Source organism: Furipterus horrens, unplaced genomic scaffold (assembly GCF_987537825.1).
Source record: "Furipterus horrens unplaced genomic scaffold, mFurHor1.1.pri manual_scaffold_5, whole genome shotgun sequence".
NCBI classification, from domain to species: domain Eukaryota; kingdom Metazoa; phylum Chordata; class Mammalia; order Chiroptera; family Furipteridae; genus Furipterus; species Furipterus horrens.
Window position 1 is genome coordinate 176,259,489 of NW_028327175.1, and position 18,693 is coordinate 176,278,181.

The window sequence follows — 18,693 nt, forward strand, 5'->3', positions numbered from 1 at the left end:
GACCCCCCAGCTCAGGGTTCCAGTGCCAGGAAGATAAGTCCCCATAACTTCTGGCTAACTAAACCAGTGGGGATTGAGTAGGTAGAAGCAACTTCAAGTCCCAAGCAGTTCCTCTTAAAGAACTCAGACATGAACTTAGCCAGACTCACTCCCTCTGATCTGTAGCACTAGAGTAGCAGCTTGAAAGGCACCAGTGACATACAGAGAGGAACTGAAGTGTCTGGCATCAAGGCGAGAGCTGGGGGACAGCATTCTCTTAGAAAGAAATGCAGACAGAGACCTTTGTTTCTTTTTTGAGCCCTCCTGCAGAGCCATAGATGGCAGGCTGGTGCCATATCTGAGACTCTGTCAACCTGTCTAACACTGTTTTGTCTGTGCTAGAGATCCCCTGAGGTTCTGTCCCACCCAACTTACAGCTGTTAACAGTGGCTTTTCATATGAATGGGTGTTCTTGGATCATGCTTCAAAACTTTCTAAATCCTTTCAAACAAGCAGCAGCCAGGCTCAACGAGCCCCCAGCCCCCATACCTATTATAAATGGTCCTGGGCATAGCTCCAGTAGCAGCCAACTTAGATTCACAGCTTGTCTTTGCCTGGGAATCTCCAAGCCCAACACAAGTAGCAACCATCTCAGATTGCTTTATAGGTCAGGCAGGGTGGCCCTGAGCAAAACACAGGTGAGGTCTAACTTTGGTCTGCACTACCTGGGAAACCCCAGGGCCTAAGCACTCAGTGGTCAGCTACAGATTATGTAGAGCACCTTGCTCCTACATAGCTGATCTTCCATGGAGTGTGAAAGTTGGCGGTCAGTGGTTACAACAAATCCTTGCAGCCGACTGACCTGGGTCAATCTCTCCCATTAACTACCAATGACAACCAAAGCTCAACTGCAAGAGCAATGTATACTCAGCCCACACAAAGGACATACCTCGAGTACCCAACTTCGAGAGTAGGGGAGGCTGTGTCACTGGACCCTACAGGACACCCACTATATTAGGCCATGTTACCAAGACAGGTAGTCATAGCAGCTACCTAATACAAATAAACACAGGGAGGGTGCCAAAATGAGGAGCCAAAGAAAAATGGTCCAAATGAAAGCACAGATCTAAACTCCACAAAAAGAACTAGGCGACGCAAGGATAAGCAATTTCTCAAATGCAGAGTTCAAAACACTGGTTATAAGGATGGTAAAGGAACTTAAGACCTCAGCAGCATAAAAAAGATCCAGTTAGAAATGAAGGATACACTATTTGAAATAAAGGATAATTTACAGGGAATCAACTGTAGAGTGGATGAAGCAGAGAAATCAATGATTTGGAACAGAAGGAAGCAAAAAGCAACCAATCAGAACAACAAAAAGAAAAAAGAATCCAAAAAAACATGGGCAATATAAGGAGCCTCAGGGACAACCTAAAGCCTTCCAAGATTTGCATCATAGGTTTGCCAGAAGAAGAGAGAGAACAAGAAGTTGGCCATCTATTTGAAAAAATAATGAAAGAAAACTTCGCTAATTTGGTGAAGGAAATAGAAATGCAAGTCCAGGAAGTACAGAGATGGATACAAAGAGGCCCACTCCAAGACTCATCATAATTAAAATGCCAAAGTTAAAGATAAAGAGAGAATCTTAAAAGCAGCAAGAGAAAAAAAGCTGATTACCTACAGGGGAGTTCCTATAAGATTGAGCTGATTTCTCGAAAGAAACTTTGCAGGCAAGAAGAAACTGTCAAGAAATATTCAGAGATGAAAAGCAGGGACCTACAGCCATGATTGCTCTACCCAGCAAAGTTATTATTTAGAATCTGTTAGGTTGGCTATCTCCTCGTCACTTAGTTGTCCCACTGGAACCTTGATCCATTTCCCCTTTTGGGCCATACCTCTGTCTCCTCATTCTGACAGTCTCCTGTGTTTGTTTGCCCCCGCATCCCAGGTAGAGCTTTCGCTCCTGTTACGTTGTAAGGGGTGGAGCCTTAGGGATTCATCAGTACAGGGCGACCTGTTTCACCACGTTGTGGTGCTGTATGTGGGGGAGGGGTCCGAGAGGGAACAATGCTGCCTGTCCAGCACTCGCCCCTTTTCCAGGCACCTATCCCACTTTTGCACTGGACTGGTGCCCCTCTAGTTGCTGCCCTGGCCGTCATTCCCAGAGTGGGTGGGTCTGCGATGTTCTAGGACCGTGGGGGCCCTTTAAACAAGCAGACTCTGCTGAGACCGGCGGTTTCTGCCTCCACCCCAACCTCCACTGGTCTGCATGTCAAAAGCATTGAGGCTTGATTTTGCCCGGTGCTGGGACCGTGAGCTGCTGCTAGGTCCAGTGAGGAGCTGGGAACGCTCCCCAGGTGTCCCTCCTGACTTTTTAAAATGTGTGACTGTGCTTTCCGCTGGCCTGCTGCTGCCACTGCAACCGCTGCTGCTGCCACCCCACCGTGTCCTCTCTGCCCTGGCTCTGCCCCTCCTACCTGTCTGGATGAGTATTTCTTCTTTAAATCTTTGTTTGCTGGACTTCTATGCAGTTTGATTTTCTGAAACTTCTTGTTTCTAGTTTTGAGGCAATTGTATTCTTTCTTAGTTGTGGAGGGAGATGCAGCATATCTATCTACGTCTCCATCTTGGCCGGAAGTCCCCTCAGGTTATATATTGATGTAACTTTTTCTTATGTTGATCCTAATTTTGAATTTTTATGCTTGTGCAAATACTGACATATTAATTCTGTTAAAATTTTTACTTACATTTTAAACAGTCCTTTTAATTTAATTTATCTTTGCAATAATCGTCAAAACTATGCAGTGTGCATGATGAGGAAGCTTTCGCTAATGGACATTTTCATTGCCTCACGGTATAGCATTAGCATTCTGTTCATAAACTTTTTCACTGTTGATATATATTGATGTCTATTGATATACGTCTCTAGTATAATGCCGTTTGTGTTCATTTCTTTGGTACGTTATGAAGTTTTCTTTTTTTTCTCAAAAATGTATGCAATATTTGGCATGCTTCTCCCTTGTTATCCATGTTGTTGTGTATTTTTTCAAGTTATAATCATGGATTTTATATTATGCCATATATTATACTTCAAAAGCCATATTGAAGGAAAGAATTTATTTTTTCTAAAATAATTGTTATAATAAAGTAATTTTAATGCAATAAATTTTCACTCAATTGCATCAAAGAACACTGCTTACAAAAGAAGGGTGTATTTACTATATGTTGTGAAATTTTCAGCAAATTATTACGAATAATAAGGTTTTTATAGACTTTAAAAAATTATTTATTTGTTTATTTATTGATTTATTTTTAGAAAGAGGGGAAAGGAGAAAGAGAGGTAGAGAAACATCACTGTGTAGTTGCCTCTCACTTGCACCCCCATCTGGGGACCTGACATGCAACCTAGTCATGTGCCCTGACTGGGAATAGAACCAGTGACACTTGGTTCGCAGGCCAACGCTCAGTCCACTGAGCCACAATAGCCAGGGCTAGACATTTTTCATAAACTCTGCATTTCTCAGCAAAATAGCCTGACATTTCTCACGCAAATTTTAGCAATTATGCATGGCACTCAGAGGGTTAAGGTAGAGTATTAAGTGTATTAACAATATCGGTAACATTGCTATACGCACTTTATTTCATTATCTCATTAAGCTTAATAACAACTCTGACAGAGATACTGTTAAACAGACTAAGGAACTGAAGCACAGAAACCTAAGGATTGGATTTCTGCTAATGATATAATGCTTTTGGCAAGAATTATGATAACATATGGATAATGTTGCTGCTTTCATTCTTGACCCACCCAAACTCATTTTTTTGTTATTTTATTCTTTTCTTTGTAGGACAAGTTTGATAGATTTCTAAGTTTCCAGAGGTCAGTTTAGTTGCCAGGATAGATTTTATCTTTTGGGGAAATCCTTAGGTACCTTATGTCTCTATCTTCCACATTTTATATTATCTTCATTTTTTTAAAAGTTACAGTTTAATAAGTTAAGTAGTTCGCTAGCAATTGTTGATACACAGTATTTTTAAGCTTCACCTTATTTCCCCTTCTCAGAGGTATCCATTCTCAATTCTTAGCTGTTTGATGTTTTCCTGTGATTTTTTCAAGTAACATTTGAATTGATGTTACTAAGTTGTTGGTTTAGGACATTGTTTGTATGGTTTTCTGTGTCCTTATCACTAATTAAACTCAAGATTTTCTACTAACTGCCCAAATTTCCTATTTTCTTTCACATCATTTATTCTGTTAGTGTCATCGTGTTGAAGAAGTTCCTTTCAAGCAACATGCTCCAGTCTAGAGTGGTTTCTGTGTCCTCATAGTTCCTGGTTCTTAGTTTAGGAATTCTTTTCTCCTGTGTTGGATCTTCTGTTTCTTCTGCCCCATGTCTTCCTCTTGGTTTACTTCCACATTTGGCTTAAGAAAGGGTGAATGGGAGGCCAATTATGTGATACCTTGCATTTATTTACTTATTTATTCTAGAGGGAGGGAGAGAAGGAGGGAAAGAGATAGAGAAACATTGATATTTTGTTCTTCCACTTATTTATGCATTCATTGGTTGATTCTTCTATGTGCTCTGACTGGAGATCAAACCTGCAACCTTGGCATATAGGAATGACACTAAGCAACTGAGCAACCTGGCCAGGGAAATATCTAGCATTTCTTAACCTTGATTAATAGTTTGGCCTTTCTTTGTATAATTCAGATTGGCAGTTGTTTTTCTTCAGAATTTTGATGATTATTGTTCCAATTTTGTCCAGCTTGCACTGTGGCTGCTGAAAGTTCCAAATCATTCCGATTTTTTTTTTTTCCTGTTTCTGCATGTCTGGAAGCTGGTAGAATCTTCTCTTGATTTCCTCTATCTTGAAATTTCAAAAGATATGCTTTTGTATGGATGTATTTTTAAAATTCATTATCCTGTGCATTCTGGGTTTTCAAATAGTAAACTTAACATTGTTTAATTCTGGGACATTTTCCTGAATTATTTCATTGATATTTCTCCTTTCTGTTTTCTCTTCTGTTCTATGGATATTGAATTGTGTTGACTAGACTTCTACTTTTTTTTTTTTTTAGGTGTGGCCAAAAGTTGATTGGAAGCTTTGGGTATATCATTGCTACTAGTTGACTCTGGGTTCACTGCAGGGTGATCTGACTTTGCCATTTACTGGGGGAGCCTTTGATATCTGCTTCTTATTTCTTTTCCCTTTCCAAAAAGAGAAGAGTCTTTTAAGCTCCTGCTTGGTATGTGAAAACTCATTCTCTGGGAGCTAAGTGAGGGAAGTATATATATGTGTTTATTTAATTCCCCAGGTTTCATTAAGTCCTTCTTCCCACAATGTGCTTTCTGTTCCTATGTTTGAAAGTCCTCTTCAGAGAATAAACATCTAAAATTTTGTCTTGTTGACTCAGACATAGTGGGCCAACCATCTGGATTAGAAGAAATTGAGAGATTAAGCCATTTCTTTTTTTTTTTAAGTATATTTTATTGATTATGTTGTTACAGTAGTCTCAATTTCTTTTCTCTTTGCTCCCCTCTTCCCAGTACCCCCCTTCCCTTCATCAGTCCCACTCCCCTTAGTTCATGTCCATGGGTCATACATAGAAGTTCTTTCACTTCACCCTTTCCTATATTATTCTTAATTTCTCCCTGTCTAGTTTGTACCAACCAATTATGCTTCTTAGTCCCTGCACCATTTCCCTATTTCTCCCCCTCCCCCCTCACAGCTGACAATCCTGCAAATGATCCCCACACTATGATTCTGTTCCTGTTCAGGTTGTTTGCTTAGTTTGTTTTTGTTCTTATTTTTTAGATTCAGTTGCTGGTAATTGTCAGTTTGTTGTCATTTTAATGTTCATAGTGTTGATCTTCTTTTCCTTAAATAAGTCCCTTTAACATTTCATATAATAATGGCTTGGTGATGATGAACTCCTTTATCTTTACCTTGTCTGGGAAGCCTTTATTTGCCCTTCCATTCTAAATGATAGCTTTGCTGGATAGAATAGTCTTGGTTTTGTAGGTCCTTGCTTTTTATCACATTGAATACTTGTTGCCAGTCCCTTCTTGCCTGAAAGGTTTCTTTTGAGAAATCAGCTGGTAGTCTCATAGGCACCCCTTTGTAGGTAACTCTGCTTTACTCCCGGTGCTTTTAAGATTCTCTCTTTATCTTTAACCTTTAGCATTTTAATTATGATGTGTCTTGGTGTGGTCCTCTTAGGGTCTAGCTTGTTTGGGACTCTCTGTGCTTTCTGGACTTGTATGTCTATTTCCTTCACCAAATTTGGAGAGTTTTTCTTCATTATTTTTTCACATAAGCTTTCAATTTCTTGCTCTTCCTCTTCTCCTTCTGGCACCCCTATGATTTGGATATTGGCACATTTAAAATTTCCCAGAGGTTCCTAACCCTCCTCATTTTTTTCAATTCTTGTTTCCTCATTTTATACTGGTTGACTGTCTTTTTCTTCCTTATATTCCAAACCATTGATTTGAACCCTGGTTTCCTTCTCTTCCCCACTGGTTTTGTTTGGGTTTTCCTTTGTTTCATTTAGCATAGCCTTCACTTCTTCTCTTATGCGTCTGCCATACTTAAGCATATTTGTCAAGCCTGTGACCATCTTTATCATCAGTGTTTTGAACTCTGGGTCTGTTAGGTTGGCTATCTCCTCATCCGTTAGGTTGGCTCTCTCCTTGTCGCTTAGTTCTCCCACTGGAACCTTGAACCATTCCCTCTTTTGGGCCATACTTCCCTTTCTCTTCATGTTTCCAGGCTCCTCATGTTTGTTTGCTTCTATGTCTTAGGCAGAGCTGTCGCACCTGTTATGTTGTAAGCAGCGGAGCCTTAGGTATTCATCAGTACAGGGCAACTCCTATTACCACGTTGTGGCGCTGTGTGTGGGGGAGGGATCTGAGAGGGAACAATGCCACTTGCTCAGCACTTGGCCCTTTTCCAGGCACTTCTCTCACTTCCATATGGGCCTGGCGCCTCTCTAGCTGTTGCCCTGGCCATTGTTCCCAGAGTGGGTGGGCCTGTGGACATTCTAGGACCCACTAGTTTGCAATCAGAAGCAATGAGGCTTTATTGTCCCTGGCACTGGAACTCTGAGCTGTGCGGTTTGATTTGGTGCTGGGAGTGCTCCCCAGGTGTCCCTCTCAACTTTTAAAAATGTTTGACTGCACTATCTACCAGCCTGCTGCTGCCGCTGCCACCACACCACATCGTTTCCACACCAGCTCCTCCTGTCCTACCTCTCTGGATGAGTATTTCTTCTTTATATCTTGGTTTGTTGGACTTCCATTCAGCTCGATTTTCTGGATCTTCTGGTTGTCTCCACTTTTGAGGTAGTTGTATTCCTTCTTAGTTGTGGAGGGGGATGCAGCATGTCTGTCTAGGCCTCCATCTTGGCTGGAAGTCAAGCCATTTCTTAAAGAACTTTTGTAACAGAATGTATGGGTTTGGCTGCTTGCTGCAATGAAAGCCAAACTCGTGAGACAGTTGCTGGTGCAAAAGGAAAGAAGTTTATTCAGGGAGAAGGTGGACTCCCATCTCAAAGACTATCTGCCTTTCTGCTCAAGCCTGGGGTTCTTATTGCAATAGGGAGGGGAGGGCTTTTTTTTCTATCCAATTATCCTGCTAGCTTTTCCCACCCTCTGGCCTTGTCCATTCATCTTGCTAGCTTTTGGCCCACTGGGGTATGAGAACCTACCCCTGTACCATCTCTGTCAGTGGGGGTTACTCCCTGGTGCTTACTGACTGTCTAGAGTAGTGGGCCACGAGGTCGATGCAGGACCCACCATCTGGAAGCATGGGGATGCCACAGCCCTCGGCCCTCAGTCCACTTCCCCATTCTGAACATGGCATTGGCACATCCTGTGGAGCTGGTTGGAGTCTGTGGGGTACCCCAGATCCCAGTGCGCCTTCGTATTGTGCACTTCCCTTGATGCCTGTCCCTCTGAAGTAGCCAGCCAGGCTTGCACTCGGAATGGCAGCTGCCTACGGTAACACTTTCAATCATCCTTTCTAATTTAGTGGTCTCTTCACCCCTGGTTTTGAAGGTACTGTCTGTTACCAGTTCCTGAGCCTCATGAGAATTTTGTGGACTAAGATTGGTTTTGGCTTTCCACATTGCAGGTTTAGTATTCAACTTTCTTGGTTCTTCTGTTAGTTACCATATGCTTTCCACCTACAAATTTTTGTTTATGCTTTAAAAATACCTTCTTGGTATTTTAGCACAATTTTGAGAAGGAATGAAATTAATTGTGTGTTTAACTTCACGTTTTACATAGAATACAGTTCTACATTTTTTGGGTTTAAGCTTTCTTTTATTTGTATATATATATTTTTAACTGTGGTGAAATACACATAAAATTTGTTAATCATTTTGAAGTGTATAATTCTGTATCATTAAGTACATTTATGATGTTGCACAACCATCACCACTATCTACAACAGTTCCAGAACTTTATCATTACTCCAGAAAGAAAGCCATATCCATTAAGCAGTCATTCCCTATTCCTTCTTTCCCCCAGCCCTTGGCAACCACTGGTCTGCTTTCTGTCTCTATGGATCTGTCTATTCTGGATATTTTATCTAAATGGAATCACACAATATGTGGTCTCTGGGTCACATATTTTCACTTACTATAATGTTTTTGAGGTTTATCTATGGTTTAGCACAAATCAGTACTTCCTTTATTATGGCTAATTTTTATTGTGTGGTCATACTACATTTTGTTTATTCAGTTACCAGTTGATGGACTTTTGGTTATTTCCACTCTTCAGCTATTGTGAATAGTGCTCCTATGAACATTTGTGTACAAATTTTTATTTGAACATGTTTCAATTCCTCATAAAAATTGTTTTATACGAGTTTATTGTGTCAAAGTGAGTTTATTTGAGTACACTGTGAAAGTACTTCATGATACTGAATTGTGCACGTTTACTAGGGAACAAGATCGCAAATGGTTATGTACCTAGAAGTGAAATTGCTGTGGTAAATCTATGTTTCACTTATTTCAGTGGAACTGGTAGTCAGGAGCTGCCCAACCAGCAATACTCAAGAATTTCAATTTCTGCATATTCTTGCCACCACTTGTTTTTGCCCTTTAAAAATGTATTATTCTAGACATTCTAGTGTGTGTAAACAGGTATCTCTTTGTGGTTTTGATTCATATTTCCCTAATAACAAATGACATTGAGCATATTTTCATGCTCTTGTTGGCCATTGAGTATCTCTTTTGGAGAAATGCAACTGCTTTGCGCATTTTTAAATTGGGTTGTCTTTTTTTGTTGTTGAGTTCTCAGAATTCTTTAATATTTTGTATACTAGATAATCTTCAGATATATGATTTGCAAATATGTCTGTTCCCTGTATGTACTTGTTTTTAGGTATATTTCATTGATTATGCTATTATAGTTATCCCAATTTTACCCCCTTTGCTCCCTTCTACTCAGTACCCTCCTTCCCTCCAACAACGCCCCCCCCCCCCCCGCACCCTCTTAGTTTATGTCCATGGGTCATGCATGTAAGTTCTTTGGCTTCTCTATTTACTATTTTTAGCATCCCCCCTGTCTATTTTGTACCTACCAATTTTGATTCTTGATACCTGTACCTTTTTCCTCATTCTGTCCCTTCCCCATTGATAACCCACCATATAATCTCTGTATCTATGATTCTGATCCTGTTCTAGTTGTTTGCTTAGTTTGTTTTTGTTTTTGTTTTTTAGATTCAGTTGTTGATAGCTCAATTGAATTTGTTGTCATTTTACTGTTCATAGTTTTGATCTTCTTTTTCTTGAGTAAGTCCCTTTAACATTGCTTATAACAAGGGCTTGGAGATGATGAAGTACTGTAGCTTTACCTTGTCTGGGAAGCACTTTATCTGCCCTTCCATTCTAAATGATAATTTTGCTGGATAGAGTAATCTTGGTTGTAGGTCCTTGCTCTTCATCACTTTGAATACTTCTTGTCTGCAAAGTTTCTTTTGAGAAATCAGCTGATAGTCTCATGGGAACTCCTTTGTAGGTAGCTCTTTTTTTCTCTTGCTGCTTTTAAGAGTCTCTCTTTATCTTTCACCTTTGGCATTTTAATTATGATGTGTCTTTGTGTGTTTCTCTTTGGGTCCAACTTTTTTGGAACTCTGTGCTTCTTGGACTCATATATCTATTTCCTCCACCAAGTTAAGGAGCTTTTCATTATTTTTTCAAACAAGTTTTCAATTTCTTCCTCTTCTTCTGGCACACCAATTATTTGGATGTTGGTACTTTTCGAGATTTCCTAGAGTCTTCTTAAACTCCCCTTGTTTGTTTTTTTTTGTTTGTTTTTTGAATTGTTGTTTCTTTATTTTGTTCTGATTGAATATTTATTTCTTCCTTGTATTACTAATGGTTGGCTTGAATCCTGGGTTCCTTCCCATCCCTGTTGGTTCCTTGTATATTTTTCTTTATTTCACTTTGTATAACCTTTACTTTTTCCTTTATTTTGTGGCCATACTTAATCATTTCTCTGAGCATCCTTATTACCAGTGTTGTTTTAATATTATTTTTTCATTTTTTGGTTTTTCAATTACAGTTGTCCCATTTTTCCCCCATTGCTCTTCCCCACCCACCCCACCCCTTCTCCCACAATCATATCCCTCCCCGTTGTCCATGTCCATGAGTCATTTATACACGTTCCTTGACTAAACCACTCCCTTACTTACCCCCTTCTTTCCCTCCCCCCTCCCCCCTATTGACTGCTATTCTGCTCTTTGTTCTATTTAGTTCATTTGTTTATGTTGTTATTTAGTTTCTTGTATTAAGTGATATCATATGGTATTTTTCTTTCGTGGCCTGGCTTATTTCACTAAGCATAATTCTCTCTACTTCCATCCATGTTGTTGCAAATGGCAGGAGTTCCTTCTTTCTCTCTGCTGCATAGTATTCCATTGTGTAAATTTACCACAGTATTTTAATCCACTCATCTACAGATGGTCACTTAGGCTGTTTCCAGCACTTGGCTATTGTAAACAACTCTGCTATGAACATAGGTGTGCATAGGTCTTTTGAATTGGGGTTTCAGGATTCTTCGGGTATAATCCTAGCAGTGGAATCGCTGGTTCAAAAGGCAGTTCCATTTTTAGTTTTTTGAGGACATTCCATACTGCTTTCCATAGTGGCTGCGCCAGTCTGCATTCCCACCAACAGTGCAGTAGGGTTCCCATTTCTCCACATCCTCACCAGCACTTGTTGTTTGTTGATTTGTTGATGATGGCCATTCTGACTGGTATAAAGTGGTATCTCACTGTGGTTTTTATTTGCATCTCTCTGATGGCTAATGATGTTGAGCATTTTTTCATGTGTCTATGGACCTTCTGTATGTCCTCTTCAGAGAAGTGTTTGTTCAGGTCCTTTGCCCATTTTTTAATTGAGCTGTCTGTCTTCTTGGGGTTGAGACTTGTAAGTTCTTTATATATTTTGGAGATCAATCCCTTGTCTGAGATATCATTGGCAAATATGTTTTCCCATATGGTTGATTTCCTTTTCATCTTGCTGATGTTTTCTTTTGCTGAGCAGAAACTCTTTAGTTTGATGTAGTCTCATTTGTTTATTTTTTCCTTTATTTCTCTTGCCTTAGGAGATGTATCTGTGAAAATATTGTTACGTGGGATATCTGAAATTTTCCTGCCTATGTTTTCCTCTAGGACTTTTATGGTGTCACGTCTTACATTTAAGTCTTTGATCTATCTTGAATATATTCTGGTGAGTGGTGTAACTTGGTGGTCTAATATCATCTTTTTGCAAGTCCCTGTCCAGTTCTTTCAGCACCATTTGTTAAAGAGGCTCTTCTCACTCCATTTTATGCTCCTTCCTCCTTTATCAAATATTAGTTGACTATAGAGGCCTGGGTTCATTTCTGGGCTCTCTATTTTGTTCCAATGATCTATATGTCTGTTCTTATGCCAGTACCAGACTGTTTTGATCACAGTGGCTTTGTAGTATTGTTTGATGTCTGGTATTGTGATTCCTTCTGCTGTGTTCTTCTGTCTCAAGATTGCTTTTGCTATTAGGGGTCTTTTTTGGTTCCATATGAATTTTTGGAGTATTTGTTCTAGGTCTGTGAAATATGTCATTGGTATTTTAATAGGGATTGCATTGAATCTGTCAATTGTTTTTGGTAGTATGGCCATTTTGATGATGTTGATTCTTCCCATCCAAGAACATGGTATTTGCTTCCATTTATTTGTATCTTCCTTAATTTCTTTCTTCAATGTTACATAATTTTCAGAGTACAGGTCTTTTATCTCTTTGGTTAAGTTTATTTCTAGGTACTTTGTTTTTCTTGTTGCTATAGTAAATGATATTTTCTTTTTTGTCTCTGTCTCTGATATTTTATTGTTGCTGTACAGAAACGCCTTAGATTTCTGTATATTTATTTTGTACCCTATTTTTCCAAATTCACTTATTATATCGAGTAGTCTTTTAGTGGAGTTTATAGGGTTTTCTATGTATACTATCATTTCAGCTGCATATAATGATAGTTTTACTCCTTCTTTCCCAATTTGGATGCCTTTTATTTCTTTTCTTGTCTGATTGCTGTGGCTAGGACTTCCAACACTATGTTGAATAGGAGTGGAGAGAGTGGGCAGCCTTGTCTTGTTCCTGATTTCACTGGAGCTGTCCAGGGGTGTCTGCACAGGGTCTTCTGCATGCCCAGCGGGCCCTCCCTGTGCCCTTTGGGGCACTGATCTTATGTCTGTTGGGGTGTGTCCGCGTGGCACCTGGACGCGCGGCCCCGTGCACCTGGGCCAGTGAATGAGAGCACTTCCCTGTGCACGCCCGTGCAGCCGAATTGGAGGATTGGGGAGTGGGCGAGTGCACTTCTGCACCTGCACTCCTCAAGAATGTCCTATCACCCCCAACCTTTCCTCCCCTCTCCGCAGTTCACAAGAGAAAAATGTAAAGGAAAATCACGTTTTCACATGCACAGCAGTACACTGTTTCTTGTCTTTCAGCGCCAATGCCACCTGGTCCAGTCTTGTCTCTGCCAGCAGGCAGAGATCTGCTCTCCTCCGGATTCCTCTCTGGGGAAACCTGTGGTTGCTTAAAAGCCTTTATGTACTTACAGCTGCAGCTTGGGGAGCCACCGCAGTCAGAAATCCCGTCTCGTCCCTTTTTCCTCTGCTATCCTCACCAAACAGGTCTTTCCCAGATGGTCTTCTCTAATCCAGCAGTGCCAAGGCTCGACTCCTGCCAATGTCCGCTGCTCACTGAGATGTTCTGTTTGCAATTAGTCCAAACTACAGACGAGTCTCTAGAGCCAGAAAGCGCAGCCTCCCCTCACTCCTCCATCATCTTCTGTATTACCAGTGTTTTGAACTCTGTATCTGATAGGTTGGCTATCTCCTTTTTGCTTCATTCTTTTTCTGGAGTTTTGATCTGTTCTTTCATTTGGGCCATATTTCTCTGTGTCCTCAACTTGACAGCCTTCCTGTGTTTTCCTCTGTGTAAACTTATTAAGTAAACTTAATTTGTTTAGAACAGTTTCATACTTATAGGAAACTGGCAAATATAGTACAGAGAGTTCCCATGTACTCCACACCCACTTTCTTCTGTTATTAACTGCATTAGTATGCTACATTTGTTATAAGTATTGAACTAATATTGATACATTATTTTTAGCTGAAGTCCATACTTTATGCACATATCCTTTATTTTTACATAATGACCTTTTTCTGTTCCAGGATCCAATCTGGAGGCCCACATTATATTTATCTGTCATGTCTCCTTAAGCTCCTCTTGGCTATGAGTTTCATATCCTTTGTTTTTACAGAATGACCTTTTTCTGTTTCAGGATCCAATCAGGAGGCCCACATTATATTTAGCTGTCATGTCTTCTTAAGCTCCTCTTGGCTATGAGTTTCTCAAACCACCCTTGTTTTTGATGACTTTTACAGTTTTGAAGAGTTTTATTCAGGCAATTTATGGAATGTTTTTCTTTTGGTATTTTTCACATGATTAGATTGGGGTTTTTTGTTTTTCAGAGGAAGACCACAGAGGTTAAGTGCCATTTTCAATATTAAATTTAGGGTAGATTGCCAATATGACTTATCAGTGTTGATGTTGACCTTGACCACCTGGTGAAGGTAGTGTTTGTCAAATTTCTCAACTGTAAAGTTTCTCTTTTTTTCAATCCTCACTTGCCAGCACGTTTATTGATTTGAGAGAGGCAGTAGTGGATGGGAGGAAGAGACAGAGAGAGAGATAAAGAGAGAGAGAGAGAAACATCACTGTGAGAGAAAAACATTGATTGGTTGGCTCCCATATGCACCTCAACTGGGGATCAAACCCACAAACTAGGTATGTCCCTGACCAGGAATCAAACCCACAACCTTTTGCTGTATAGGATAATATTCCATTCAACTGAGCCACTTGGCCAAGGCTAACGTTACTTTTTAATTCTCTTTCCATGTTGTACTCTTTGGAAGGAAGTCACTTATATGTAGCTCATGCTTAAGGAGTGGATAGTTATGCTCACCCCCCTCAAGGGTGGAATATCTACATAAGTTAATTAGAGGTCTGTGTGGGAGATTTGTCTCTTCCTCATGTATTTATTTTTTCAATCATTGTTTATATCAGTATTGACTCATGGATATTTACTTTATATTTGAGGTTACAATGTAATTACTACTTTATTTCGTTGGTGTAGTTGTTCAAGTTTGCTGTTCAGGGCTCTTTCAATTGGCTCCTATGTCTCTTTGACATACCCTCTTTGGTGTGTGTGTGTGGGGTGGGGAGTGGGGGGCACACTTTCTTAATTTTTTGCACTACATATATGCTCCAAGTCTATTTTTATATTTCCTTCCCCAATTGACCATTTCTCCAATGAGCCTTGGTTTTTTTTATTGGAAAGTAGAAAAACCAATATCTAGGTGCTAGATATTCTTGATGCTACTATGGTGTTGTTGGTTGTAGATCCTCTCAGCTGACAGGAAATAAATGTGTATATACACAGATTAGTATATGCAAATACCTATAAATTTTTTATATCTGTGTTATGCTAAATGTGAATTCTTGCTGGATACCCAACTCCATTACCACCTAGATCAACAGTTCTCAACCTGTGGGTTGCGACCCCTTTGGGGGTCGAACAGCCCTTTCACAGGGGTCGCCTAAGACCATTGGAAAACACATATATAATTACATATTGTTTTTGTGATTAATCACTATGCTTTAGTTATGTTCAATTTGTAACAATGAAAATATATCCTGCATATCAGATATTTACATTATGATTCATAACAGTAGCAAAATTACAGTTATGAAGTAGCAACAAAAATAATTTTATGGTTGGGGTTCAGCACAACATGAGGAACTGTATTAAAGGGTCGCGGCATCAGGAAGGTTGAGAACCACTGACCTAGATCATTTTGACCTTCTCCCCTTGCTTATCTGTAAACTCTGTTCCAATAGTGAGAAAGCTGGCTCACACCATCTGCTATCTGTTTACTTACTCAGTTCCAGTATCCATATAAAGTACTCCACAGTTTTGAAAACTGGTAGTTTAGCTGTGAAGCGCAGGCAGATCTCTAGAATCCTTCCTGGGGTCAGATCCCAGACCCTGCTGAAGTAAAAGTCCTGATTTTCATCCTCTAAATATTTGACTCCAGTGATGAACTGAGTCAAATTCAAGCTGCATCAAAGTTCAGACCCAGTTTAATTACAGATGAGTTGACTTAGACCCCATTCTAGAGGTCTGTCAGAAGGGTTCTACCTATTGATAGGAATGAAATATCACTTATTTCATTTACTAATGTATTTTTATGGAAGATGTCTGGCTTCTAATAAATAAATTAATAAGATGCAAGAAAATATGACCAAAGGTCAGGAGAGGAAACAATCAGTAGAGGGAGACCCAGAGATAATACAGGTGGTGGAATTATCAGACAGGGATTTAAAGATAATTGAAAAAATGCAAGAGGATCTAATAGTAAAGTGGACAAAATGAAAAGATGGGATTTTTAGTGGAATCATGGAAACTATACCAAAGAACCAAACTGAAGTTCTACAAATGAAAAATACAATATTGGAAATGAAGAATGTATTACATAGGCTTAATAACTTCTTAACATATCAAGAAAAGATCAGTGAACATGAAGAAAGATTGATAGGACATATTTAAATTTATAAACATAACAAAAAATAGGGGGAGTTAGATAAGAGTTCCCAGATTTGTGGGATAATAGTAAATAGTCTAACATCCATGTAATTAGATATACGAGAGAGAATGTGGCTGAAACCATGTTTGAGGAGACAGTGGTTAAGTACTTCTAAAACTGATTGTAGATGTAAATTCACAAATTCAGGAAGTCCAACAAACCCTAAGCACATTAATACAAAACTAAATAAAAATGAACCAACAAATAAAAAATCCCAGATGTAGGCACATCATAATCAAACTGCTGAAAACTAAAGAGCAAATCTTACAAGCAACAGAACACATTAAATACATGGGACTAGCAATTTGAATTATGGCTAAGTTCTTACCAGAAAAAATAGAGGCTTAGAGACAATGGAATGGTATTTATAAAAGTGATAAACAAAAGGCACCATCCTGGCTGGCTTTGCTCACTTGGTTGCATTGTATCATAACCATATGGTTGTGGGTTTGATCCCTGATCTGGGTGTGTATGGGAGGCAACTGATTGATGTTTCTCCTTCACATTGATGTTTCTCTCTTTACCTTCCTCTCTCTCTAAAAGCAATGAAAAGAACGTCCTCAAGTGAGGATAAAAAAAACTTATTTAAAAAAGGAAAAAAACCAAGCTAAAATTATATATATCCAGCAGAAATAGCTTTCAAAAATAAAGGCAAAACATATTTTTAGGCAGATTAAAAAGTGAAAGAACTTGTTTCTCTAAAAGACTTGGGCTGCCAAGAAATGCTAAAAAGTGTCTCCTGAGCTAGAGACAGAAGAGACCATGTTTGGAGATCAGGGAGAGAATAAGTGAGGACAGGAGGAAGACACTGCAGGAGGAGCTGAGGGATGTGAAGTGAGGATGGTCCAGAAGCAGGAGAAGGTGGAGAAGAATTGAGAAAGAGCAGATGTGGCTCTGAAGGAAGCCCAGTCAGAGACTGAGACGTTGGACTAACAGGAAAGGCAGTACCATAGGGACTACAATAAACTGCAGTGGCAACAATTAGAACTGCATGACGAACTGTGCAGTGTGGAGAACTGGCAGTGGTACACTCAGACCCAGCTAGCCTGACTGGAGCAAACCAACACCTTCAGGTCAACATTTGAGATCTGCATGATGGCCCCTTGAACATCATCAATAACCAGATTGGGCTTTCTTCTTCCTGTCCTTTTGTTCTAGAATGAGATTAACGCAGCCTGGGGGCGCACAACCTTGCTGCTTCTGTCTAACACAGTTAGTCTGAAGTTTCAGAGTTATCACTTCATACCCTGTGGCATTTCTATCTGAGGTCTTTAACAGAGGACTACATTGAGCTGCTGTTGTTCTATAACAGGAGGCAGAATGCTCTCTTGTCTAAGTTTAACCAGGCAGTGTTGGCTTTCCTGGACTGAATGCAGCAGTTCAAGGAAGAAGCCAAGAAAGGTGGGGAAAGACCTGATAGAAAACCCTGGAGCCAGTGGTGAATTCTATTTCCTCAGAACCCATTTGAATATGGAAGAATAGTGGACAAAGGCCCTGAAACTCATTCTTACAAATTTTAAGTGGTGTCTCACTTGGTCTCCTTAAGTCATTGTCAAAAATAATTTTTTTGTTCTATGAGGGAGAGGGATTTTTTAATATCACTTCTTTTTCAGTTACAGTTGACATACATTGTTATATTAGTTTCAGGTCTACACCCCATTGATTATACATTACATTATACATTACATAACATACTGAGTCTGTATAAATCTTGTACCCATCTGACACCATACATATGTATTAAAATATTACAGACTCTATTCTTTATGCTGCACTTTACAGCCCCATGACTGTTCTGTAACAACCAATTTGTACTTATTAATGCTTTCAACTCTTTCACCTATATCCCCCAACCTCCCTACCATCTGGCAATCATCAAAACATTCTCTGTATCTATGATTCTGTTTCTGTTCTGCTTGTTCATTTATTTTGTTTTTATATTCAATTGTTGATAAATATGTATTTATTGCCATTTTATTTTTCATATTTTTGGTCTTCTTAAAGAAGACCCTTTAACATTTCCTATAATACTAGCTAAGCTGTGATGAACTCCTTTAGCTTTTTCTTGTCTGGGAAGCTCTTTGTCTGTCCTTCAATTCTAAATGATAGCTTTGCTGGGTACAGTAATCTTGGTTGTAGGTCCTTGCCTTTCATAAGTTTGAATATTTCTTGCCAGTCCCTTCTGGCCTGCAAAGTTTCTATTGAGAAATCAACTGACTGTCTCATGGAAGCTCCCTTGTAGGTAACTAAATGCTTTTTCTCTTGCTGCTTTTAAGATTCTCTCTTTGTTTTTGACCTTTGGCATATTAATTATGATTTGTCTTGGTGTGGGCCTCTTTGGGTTCATATTGTTTAGGACTCTCTGTGCTTTCTGTGCTTGTGTGTGTATTTCCTTCACCAAGTTAGCAAAGTTTTCTGTCATTTTTTCAAACAGGTTTTCAATTTCTTGCTGTCTCTCATCTCTTTCTGGCACCTTCGTGATGCAATGCTGGTACACTTGAAGTTGTCCCAGAGGCT

General features: G+C 39.5%; 1 protein-coding gene and 1 pseudogene across 6 annotated transcripts in view; both read left to right on the top strand.

The window, feature by feature from the left end:
• Positions 1-18,693, top strand: part of SHLD2 (shieldin complex subunit 2) — a 206,886-nt gene that overhangs the window by 44,121 nt on the left and 144,072 nt on the right. The gene's annotated exons all lie outside the window — the stretch shown is intronic.
• On the top strand, positions 7,836-17,721 carry LOC150010428 (beclin-1 pseudogene; annotated as a pseudogene).